Source organism: Spermophilus citellus (genome assembly GCF_964194105.1).
Source record: "Spermophilus citellus genome assembly, contig: SCAFFOLD_58, whole genome shotgun sequence".
Taxonomy (NCBI): domain Eukaryota; kingdom Metazoa; phylum Chordata; class Mammalia; order Rodentia; family Sciuridae; genus Spermophilus; species Spermophilus citellus.
The window spans coordinates 2,438,944-2,450,422 of NW_027672891.1; the positions used below are offsets into that span (position 1 = coordinate 2,438,944).

Consider the following 11,479-nt stretch of genomic DNA (forward strand, 5'->3'; position numbering starts at 1 on the left):
TTACTTCCCCCTTCAGCTAGAAAGATCCTGATCTTTACATCCCTGGACTTTCTGTTCCCCTTCCCATAGGGCCTTTAGGTAATTCCTGACCCATAGTATTTAAGCTTCATGGGGCAGGGGCCTTATGCTTTTTACTGGTCACTATAATGCCTAGCACAGTGTCTGCTATTAAGTGCCTTAAAAATCTTTCCAATATATGAATATCTATGTTTGCTCTTCTGGCTGAACACTTACTTGGAAATATATGATACGCAGTTGGAAATGCAAGACATAAAAGTTAGACATAGAAATGAGATTTGGGAGCCATCCTCATATAACTCATAATCTGAGGAATGGGAAAATGAACATGAACCACCAGGGAAATTATGTAATAAGAAAAGGAGAAATTAAAAAAATTGGCTCTGAGAAAGATTCTCTTTGAAAAGGTAGCTAGAAAAGCCAGAAAAGCAACTGTTATGTATTTAAAAGGCAAACTGACAGTTGAGAATGAAATTTCTCATAAAGGAAAGTTTGACACTGGGTCACACACTATAATGAGACACAGAATATGAGTAATGCAGTATTGAAATTAGGAAGGAGATTATCATTTATTAAGGGGACTGTGGACTAAGTAAAGTATATCAATGAAAAGTACCCCATGGAAGCTCTGGTTAAAGGGTGTTAGAAGAATAATTAACTGATGTGTGTGTCACACAAACATGCACATATTCTGTTTAAAGTTATATGCCATCCTAGTTCTTTATTATACAGTTAAACTTCATTATTGCTTTCATTTTTTTTCAGCAGAACGCTAATAAACACAACTTCCTTTTATGAATAGCATATGGAGTGCATGTTTTAGGGTAAGAATCAAGCTCTTATAGCAAGGAATCCAATAGTACAATGACTTAAAGAACAAATACATTCTTTGTATTATTGAATAATGGCCCAGTGTAATAAGGCCAGTTGGGGGTGATTCGTAGACATTCTTGGTTTTCTTTGTATTTTTTGTTCCCTAATCCCTTTGACCACTGTTGATATCTGTTCAGACAAAGCTGCATGAAGCTTCAGACTAGGTTCCAGAAAACATGAAAGGAACCAGAAGATAGATGAAGTGCTGACCCAAAGTGGTCCATGTTTCCTTGCAAGAATATTTACATGGTAAGGAAGGCTGGGGACATGGTTCAACAGGCCAGCCATGAGCAACATCATACCTGTATTACCATCAGACAAATACATAGAGCCAATCCTTGTCTCTGTGTTATGATCGAGCCTTTTGCATTTTCACCATTCCCTGCCTCTGGCTGATCCCATCACTCATCAAGTCTCTGTATATCCCTACGTCTAGAATAGTCACCCTCCATGGCACCTGATACTGGATCAGACTCTTACCTCACACCCAATTTTGGGTGGAAATATATAAACTGTTGACAGCATTGTAATGGAAAAGCAGCCCTCTGAAGTCTATACCCTAAGGGACTAGAGAGGGAATGGCATAAGTTACAGGGAAAGAATTTACTACCCAGTACAAAAGCAGATCAATATCTGAGGTAGCACCAGGGAAGCAAAGACAGTATATGTCAGGTGTAATAGGCACAAGGAGGGAGGCTTCTAAAAAAACACTGTGCATCCCAATACAAGAAATGAAGAGGAAGGAAAGTAAAGGAGAATGGAGCTCACTGGTAAAAGTATATGTGTGATTTCTGTGTGTGTGTGTGTGTGTGTGTGTGTGTGTGTGTGTGTGTGTGTGTGAACACAAAAAATGATGTGCAGTGTTCCTTGGAAAATTACTATTACAACATAACATAGTAAACTGTGTGAAGCTCCTTGTTTCCATTGTAATTTTAATATTTCCTTCAGCAGAAAAATTTCCATATGCATTGACCATGATAACTTCTAGTGTCTGTGAAGTATTCTTTCAGTCCAATTACTCCCTAAATGACTCAATATGCCCTGGCTGAAGAGGGCCACATCTGTATTTGCAGATCGTTGGGATGCTGAGTCAGGCTGATGTCATTTTCCCATGTAGCCAGGGAATATATAGACATCCTGTCTCCAAACATGAAAAGGCTTGGGATGTGATGTAAGTGCTGTTGTTTTTGCCAAGAATACGCATGTCCCTGTGTACAACTACCAGGACCACAAAACAATCAAAAAGTTTCAAACAACATAAATATTCACCTGCAATTAAACATAATTTAAAGGTCAATTTTGAAAATAAAATTCTATCCATAAACTCTCTCTCTCTCTCTCTCTCTCTCTCTCTCTCTCTCTCTCTCTCTCTCTCTCTCTCTCAAACACACACACACACACACACACACACACACGTACACCTCAATAACTTTAATTGTGTATACATCTCTATATGCATTTATACATCCCAGATACAAATTCTATGGCAGGTATGACCTTTCTAAATATTTTTCCAATTCAGTTGCTCATCTTTTTTCCACTTAGCAGAGACTTTTTTCCCCCAAAATATAATTAAATATACCATAGAACTAAATAATGCAATCAATAATTTAGAATTGAAAGATATTACATATATATAATATTTCATCCATCAATGAGCAAATATACTTTTCCTCCACAGCAAGGCTCATTGTCTAAAATAGACCATATCTTACACAACAAAGGAAGTCCTAATAAATACAAAATAACAGTTAATACTCTGCATTCTCTCAGAACACAATGTAATGAAATTAGAAATCAATGATAAAGTAAAATATCTAACAAATGGAGACTAAATAATACACTATTGATTGATGAATGGACAGTTGAAGAAATTAAGGGTGAAATACAAAAAAAAATTCTTAGAGGTAAATGGAACACTTTTACAACATATCAAAATCTCTAACACTACATCTCAAAGCCCTAGAAAGAGAACAAGTCAACACCAAAAGCAGTAAAGACAGGAAATAAATAAAATCAGAGCTGAAACCAATGAAATTCAAACAAAAGAAGCAAGTGAAATAAATGACAAGACAAAAAATGTTCTTTGAAAAATAAAACAGATAAACGTCTGCCCATGCTAATGAAGGGAAAATGAGAAAAAGTCAGATTACTAAAACACAAGATGGAGAAGGAAATATCACTGCCACAGTCCCAGGTGCCTCTCCTGGTGTTCCAGTGATGAGTCTGCAGTGTCTGGTAAGCTCATGGTCCTGGTTTCCTGGATGAGGTTCTGATGTTCCTAGGAGTCCATGTGTATCTGATTTAATTTAGTTAATGCAGGGGGAGTAATTTTTTACCAACCTGATTCACTTATGTATCCATTTGTGCCTTATGCTGCAACTGCACAGCTGGGTCATTGCCTTCTTTCTTATTTCTTTGTGTGTGTTTCTGGGGATTGAACCTCATAGCATGACATGTTTCCACTGAGCTACCTGTCAGAGTTTTATTTTCTATTTTGAGACAGGAACTCATTAAGTTGCCTAGGCTGGCCTGACACCAGTGATCCTCCTGCTTCAGCTTCCTGTGAGGCTAGGATTACAGACATGCACCATTGTGCCCAGTTGGGTTAATTCTTTCCAGTAAGTTCTGTATGCCCAGTGGTGGTTATCCACTTGGTCTGTCAAGGCATGAGTCATTCTGCCTCATCACTTGCATTCAGAAGTGTGTAGCCCAGAGAAATCTGCTGCTTTATAAAACAGGGTAGCTCAGGTCTGGGCAGTGCTCTTCTGCATAGTGTGGAATGGCTTGGAGCCAGCACAGCCTGCTCTCCACAAACCTTCTAACTGCTCTGCACCTCAGAGTGGGTGTGAGCAACCGAGTGGTCACCCAGCTCTACAGAGTGGTAAGAAAGTAGTCCATTATCCCACTTAGGAAGGGCAATAGGAGTAACAAAAGTTGGGTGGCACAGGAGACTTCTGTGAATGGATAAGGAACCCCACCTGAACCCAGCTCTATGCATCTTTATGCCTGAACTCCTGGGCTAGGAGGGGTCCACACTGAGTGGGAGGGGCCTGAACACTCAACTTAAGTTTAGCTTTTCTGTTCTCCATTCTCCTCCTCAATTCACTGGTTGGGAGTTTTCTGTTTGAACTTGACCTCTAGAAGCCTCAGGGCAAACATAGCTCCATTTTCAAGGTAATACATTTTCATGATTTTCCCCAAGTTTGTATGCTCCTTGTGTTATTTTTCCTTTCTCTTGCATTTTCACTTATTGATCTGCTATTATTACAGCATTCATGACAGTGTGCATGCACCTCCAGACATGTGTCAAGCATATTGGAGTCAGCATGCCACACTGCCAGGCCTTGGAACACAGACTGTGCAGCCTTTGCAAGTGGTGCTATTGGTAACCCCGAGGGACCCCTGGGCTGTGAGTCTGGGTGAGCCCATATGTTCAGGGACTTTACAAAAGGGCAGTAGCCCTGGATCTCAAGAAGACCCACCTGTAGATGGACTGACCTGTGCTAAGATGGGAAGGACACTTCCCTGAGCTCCCACCTAAAAGCCAGGTCTGTAGAAGTCTGTGGCTCCTGTGGCTCTGAGAGTGCTCCTCAAAGGAGTCCTCCCAGTGAAGGTTCATGTGGAAATGCAGAAGCCAGAGTTTGGTTACTGCCTCAAGCACAGTCAATAGCCTTCCCTTAGTTACAAGCTCACTTTCTGCAGTTCAGTTACTTGCAGCCCCCCCCAAATGCTAAATGGGATACTCTAGAAATACATAATTCATAAGTTTTAAATAACTTTTATTACAGAAAATTATATAGTCATTCGAATTTTCATAATTGTTGATATCTGTGTATACTTTATAACTTAAACTGCACTGTAGATGTGTATGTCTAGGAGAATGTGTAGTAAATACATAAAATATACATAATGAGTCAGGTACTTTCCAGGTTTCAGGGGATCTTGGGACATATCTGGTGCAGATGACAGGGGAAAATGTAATTAGTTGGTCTATAGTAAATTGAAAATATGCATTTCCTGTGCAGATTTTTCTTAGGTCTGCTAAGAATGTGAAAGCAGCACTGCCTTCAACCCTCATCATGGGTTGCGTGAGGGTTGTCACACTGGTGCTGGGAGCAGAGGAGCCCTGGCCAATTCAGGCTCACATTTCCTGCATTTCTGCCTCCAGACATCTCACTGTCGACCACCTCCCTCCCCAACTCACCATCACCTGAAGAGCTTCTAAAACATACTCAGCACTTTGAATGCTGTGCCTCCCATGCCACTCACCCACACTAACCCTCCAGTTTGCTCTGTGGCAGTTCTCTCTTTATTCTTACTCAGCATGACTGTGTGTGCCAGGTGTGTCCACATAGCAACATCATGAATGCTACCTCAATGCTGGGCACACTTGCACACTTTCAGGAATGAACTTTTAGGAAACAAAGTTCTTTATTAAAGAAATAACTCACAGATGAAGAGAACTCTGTTCATTGTATGCACAGGTTTGTAGCCTGTAACAGTCTTCTTTTGTTTTAAATGTAACTCTGCAAAACTATTAACATCCCAAACAGCATTATGAAGCCATTTTTGTTCCATATCCTGTGCAAATACAATCCACCACAGAGATATAAAACTTTTATAAAGAAAACATTTCAGTGAAGAATGGTATACGTTTATATATATGCATATACATGTATATAAATACATAATTTTAAATTAGTTAAAAATGACAACCTTAGTGAAAACTAAAGTCAAACTAATCTTAAAACTACAACAATCTGAGTATGTCAGGATTATACCTCCAATGCAATATTTAAAATACATTTAACTTTCCAATACTTTTTATGCAGTATGCAAATAGTGAGAAAATGAAGACTTAAATACAATTCAACATATAAAAATTTCAGGAAGAGCAGAAGGCTCTATTGTATAGATGTCCAGTCAAGCGTTTCCTGAAGCTGACTTTGACACACAGCACTGGACAGAGAGGAAGATGCACAATGTCACGCCTTCTTCTCTTCACGTCACTTGGGCATCAAGACCCAAATCTCACTTGCTCTCTGATGAAGACCATAAGCCATGTTCACAAGCTCCATGACGTGGCCTCTGCACAGCAGGTCATTTGGAGTTTTGCTCCAGCACCAAGTACTCTGTCTCTGACATTCTGGAGGTGTTGGTGATCTGGGTGAGGTCTGTTTGGGCAGAATACTGTAAGGTGAAGGCCTTCATCAGCTTGTACCTGTACTTGTAGTTGATGAAGCTGTAGAGCACAGGATTGGCGCAGCAGTGCACCAGGGACAGGCACTGTGTGACATGTAGTGCTGTGAAGAGCATGTTCTCCGGCTGGCAGGTAAAGGGGAGGTAGTACAGGATGGAGAAGATGTCCAGCAGCACTGCCACATGGTAGGGGAGCCAGCATACAAGGAAGACCACCACATAGGAAAAGATGATCTTCCAGATACTATGATTCTCCTGATCACCAGAGGCTGAGATGGCCCTGGAGAGCAGGAAGTAGAAGACAGTGATGATGGAGAAGGGGACAATGAAGCCCAAGACAATAGAGACAAGCTCCATGCCAATCAGCCACTCCTTGATGCTGTGATCAGGGTAAAACGACCAGCAGAAGGTCTCGTTGTTGGAAGCAGACACCATGGTCTTCACGTAGTTGGTGTCAGGCAGAGACATGCTCAAGGCCAGCAGCCACACCAGAACACACACAATGTGGTGCACCATCTTCTTCCTGTGGCTGGAGGTGCTGGTGAAGTAGGTGATGGAGAGGTAGTGGTCGATGCTCATGCACGTGAGGAAGAAGATGCTGCCAAAGAGGTTGACAGAGAAGATGAAGTGCGTGACCTTGCAGGTAAGCTCGCCCATGTGCCACTGGTTGTCCTGCACCAGGCTGACCACCCAGACGGGGATGGTGATGACCACCCACAAGTCCATGATGGCAAGGTTTAAGATGTAGCAGTGGGTGTCATAGCCTGTGGTCTTGGCCTGGATGTTCACCCAGACCACCACAGAGTTGGCAATCATGCCAATAACGATGATGAAAATGTAAATGAAGGAAAGTGTGTAGAGCAGGTTGCTTTGTGGGGCATTGTGGGGCACTGCACTGTGTCGATCAGGATGCAGTGGCTGCTGTTGCATGGCCAGCTGATGTCAGAGAAATTCCCTGGCTCTGTGTAGTCAAAGAGATGCAGATACATGGTAGGGGGAGTGAGAAGGACCTACAGCAACCCAGAGAGATGGGAGAGAGAAATCACTCATCAGGAAACCTTGACTTCCAGTCAAAACACTTTTCTGGGGTCCTAATAAGGCCCAGCAATTTTGCCCAAGTTCTGAGGTGTGTCACAAAGAAAGGAGAAAAGAAATAAATCACATGAGAACTGTGTCACATAAACAAACAGCCAGAGTCTCATTGACACATTGTCCAAAGACAGACACAATGTTGGTTTTCTATCTTTCATTGGCTGTCTTCTCCAGACACCATCAGCCTGGCTGTGCCCAGAGTGTGAAATCAACATGGTACAGGGCCAAAGAAACATCAGGCTGCTGAGCATGGCCACAGGAGTGATGGAGGCCTGCTCCTTCTCAACAGGCAATGGTGATTCCCCCAAGAATGGCAGGTTGGTCTACCCCTGGAATGCTAAATTATAAGCATGCCACTTCAGTGTCTGGATGAGAGTATTTAAAATGCTCAACCCAATTTGCATTTAAAACATGACTTAGCACTTATAACCTTTCTGGAAAACTCATGTGCAAACCTAGATCGTTAGCAACTTCACTTAACCCATGAGGCCACTTGGAGCTTGGCCAGCATGTGTGTTATGCCCCATAGTCCAAATGCACTCCAAAACCACAGGCTGGGGGCTGGCTGTGCCACATCAGCTTGGGGCAACCAACCAGCTGCCTCAGGCCCTGGCCTTTGCATAGTTTTCCATTTCCTTCTTTATTCAACTGCTTCAGGAACAATGTGTGCCTAGACCCAAAGCACAGAGGTCACTGCCTACTGCCTTTCTGGAGGGATAATGATCTGCCAGCTTCTACCTGCTAACCCTACCTTAGGCCAACAAGCTCCATGGTCAGCTCCTCACAGCCAGCAAGCTCCATGGTCAGCTTCTCATAGACAGCAAGGGTTCGGCCAAAGGTAGCCTCAGTTCTAGAGTGACTTTCCTCAGATTCTGTGAGAGCTGCCAGGAGCTGTCCTCGAGTGTCCTTGTGTACCTTGAAACCCTGAAGTCCTTCCAGGTTGTGGTACCCCCTCAAACCTCACTGCATGCTGTGGGGAGTGATAGACAGGGACACCAGACTTGACTTGTGCCCTCTATGTAGGTGGCAGTTCTGTCACTTGCCATTGGTGGTGACTAGCCAAGATCCAGTCTACCATGGGTTACTCAAAATGACTCCATGTTACACACAGCAACTTCTGCAGGATCCAGGATAAGAGTCAATGTGTGCCAGGTGGCCTTGCCAACTGTTTCATAAACCAAAGCAGGAACATTCCAAGCTTGGAATTATGGCTCCTCCACCCAATAGTGTCCAACATAAGATGTATTGGTTATCCTGACCGTGTCTGCTGCACTAGGACAGCTTCACCCACCTCAGCATTACCTTAGGGACAAAGGGCCTATCCCCAAATATGTAGGGGGATACATATTACTCAATGACCTGTCACCTGCAACTGTCCAGGAGAAGCAATCAGCTTCTCCTCTTTAGCAGAAATTCAAAACCTCATCTTGGCTCTTCTCCACTTGGGAAACTGGCTTTTACTGTTGCATAACATCCACCCCCAAAGAGGGCCCAGGAGCCCACAGAGGACATGCAGCTGAATCAGGCCCTCCTTACGAAAGCATGGAACAGAGTCCCTAACTATGGAGGACACCTGCTGCCTACCTCCACAGCCTCAAAACTTAACAGGTGGCCCACTCCTGAATCCCAACCAGGGAGACTGTGAGAGGCCTGGCAGCTCCCTCTGTGGGAGGTAGGGGATAGAGGTGGTTGTAGGATCCCCTCCTGGTGGTCCAACCCAGGCTCCATGTGCAGAAAGAAGGCCTGAGCATCCCAGGGTAGTGATATACCCTCTGCTCTACAATGGGTCACCGGCCCAGCAGCCAGGAAGTCCCCATATTCCAGTGACCCCCAGTGTTTGGAAGCTGACATTCAAGCACAGGAGGCCACTCACAGGGGGAAACATGGAATAAAGACATACAAACCCTCATCAGCAGATGTCCTGTCCTAAGACAGCTTCAAGGATTCCAAAAGGATATCTGCCCAATAGAGCTGTGCAGGGTGATGCCAGAAGATGGGCTCCTGGCCTCCCAGACTGGCCTCGGTTTATCCAGCCAGCCCCAAGCTGCCCTGAAGATACTTCTGCCACCTCCCCTAGGACACAAAGTATCTGCATAGACCCTCACCCTGCACCTGTGAATCCAGATGGATGCTGCCTCTGCTCTTTCACATGGCTCCAGCACAGAGGCCCCTGGCAGCAGCCCTGCTTCTTCCTTCCCATTTCCTTAAAATGAAACACATTTGCAGTTTGACTTAGTTTAAGGCAATATTTCTCCCCCAAATCTCATCTGATCTCATAGTCGCTGGAAGTGGAGGAGCCCCACAGGCATGGAAACCCAAGAATATTCTGTTGGAGATGGCTGTGGCAATTCTCTGCCCTACTGGCACAGCCTGGGTACTTGGCAGGGACAGCACTAAATCCTAGAGCCCAAAGAAATGAAGGACCCTGAGCCTTTGATAGCCTGCACTAGGATTTTAACCCATGTGCCACTCCCTCACACCTGGGATGCTTTTCTGGCCTCACCTCCCTTTCCCACCAGGGCATGCACATTGTGGTCCTGGTGCAGTCCAATGAGAATGGTCCCAGACAAGGGCAAGGACACAGAATAAGAGAAAACTCCTCCTGGGGCTGAGCAGTGTCCTTCTAGGCCCCTCCAGTCTCCTCCAAATCAATTCTGACACATCCCCTGCACCTGGCAGCTGCCAACCTCCAGTATCCTCCAGGCCAGAGTGGACTTGGACAATGGGAAGGCTCAGGGACTCTGATCCAGCCCTGTTGCTTCTGCCTCTGCCCTCTAGGCTTGGAGTCTCACAGTATTTCTGGGACAGGTGTGCCACCCTGCAGTCACACCCTTTTCTCCCCTCAGGGGCTGGGAGTGGCACCACCATGGGAGGTGTGGAGCTGAGACACAGCTGTTACTTCCCAAGGTTGAAGCAAGCAATGTGTGAATGTGTGTGTGCACAGGTTGAGAGAGAGTGGAGGAGAGAGTGTGAGAGAGTGCAAGCACACATGCTACATATGTCCTCATCAAATCTGAATGTGAAAGACTCATTTTAATTTTTTTAGAGAGAGAGAGAAAGAGCGAGAGACAGAGAGAAATTTTTAATATTTATTTTTTAGTTTTTGGTGAACACAACATCTTTATTTTATTTGTATGTGGTGCTGAGGATCGAACCCAATGCCCCGTGCATACTAGGCCAGCGCAATACCGCTTGACTCTTTATTGATGCTATATTGTAGCAGATATCCTAGAATGTCAAAACTATTATTCCAGAGGAAATATAGGGGATTAAAATTTTATTTGATTAGCTTTTCTATTCCTTTACCTTCACCCCTCTCCTAGTTCTGAAGTGACTCTTTAGAATCTATAATAATCAGATTTTCTGAGAAAATCACCTTAAAAGGAGGAAAGATTTGTTTCAGCTTGGTTTCAGCCCATGGTGGCTTGGATCTGTTGTTCGGGGCTTGTGGCAAGACAGAATATCCTGGCAAAGAGAATGTAGTAGAACCAAACTGCTCGCTTCATGGCTGCCAGGAAAGAGACAGAAAGGGAAGGGTTGGAGTTGGGTAAAAGTATAACCTTCAAGGGCACAAACCCAATGACTTCACTTCCTTCAACTAGGCCCTACCTCCTACAGGGTCCACCTCCTGGAAGTAGTGCCAGCAGCTGGGACCAAGCCTTCAGTATATGACACTTTTGAAGGACAATGGAGATCAAACCATAATAAAATCCTGTAAGGATCACAGCCTAAAAATCATTTGAAAACTCAATTCCACGATATTTTATAGCATCCTACAATATGTTCATATTCTGCTTTAAATTATTATAGAGCAAGAAGGGGCTGGGCATATAGCTCTGTAAAAGATTACTTGCCTAGCATGCTCAAGGTCCTGGGTTCCATCCCTAGTGCTACAAAAAGAAACAAGGAAAGTTCAGTGCTTCATGAGTTATTTGTTTAAATCTGAACAACTCCAGCCATTAATGATCCTAATACTACTTAGTGAAGTAAAGAGAACAAGTGTCTTCCATGTGGAAACCCTTCAAATGCTTGAAGTTAACTATGTTATCTCATTTCAGCCTTCTTGAAGTTGATATTTTAACTCATTCAAAAATCATTTTGGGACACCTACCATACACACTATGTCTGATCTGATTTTTTATAATGCAATCCTGGCAGGATTTATAATCACTGTAATATCTGTTTAAAAAAATGGATGTTTTCCTTCTTTTTAAATACTCTTTAAAAACTTAAAAATTACTGGAATTATCTGTTTCTTAAATACTTGGTAGGTTTCTCCATGAAACTGTCTTTT

The 11,479-nt window shown here is 43.5% G+C and overlaps 1 pseudogene across 1 annotated transcript; it reads right to left on the reverse strand.

Moving 5' to 3' along the window:
• Nucleotides 1-5,994: 5,994 nt before the first annotated feature.
• On the reverse strand, nt 5,995-9,954 carry LOC308640463 (atypical chemokine receptor 3-like; annotated as a pseudogene). Its single transcript has 2 exons — nt 9,849-9,954; nt 5,995-7,103 (listed from the first exon to the last, which is right to left on the reverse strand). The product of its transcript is annotated as an atypical chemokine receptor 3-like (transcript).
• Nucleotides 9,955-11,479: the final 1,525 nt, after the last annotated feature.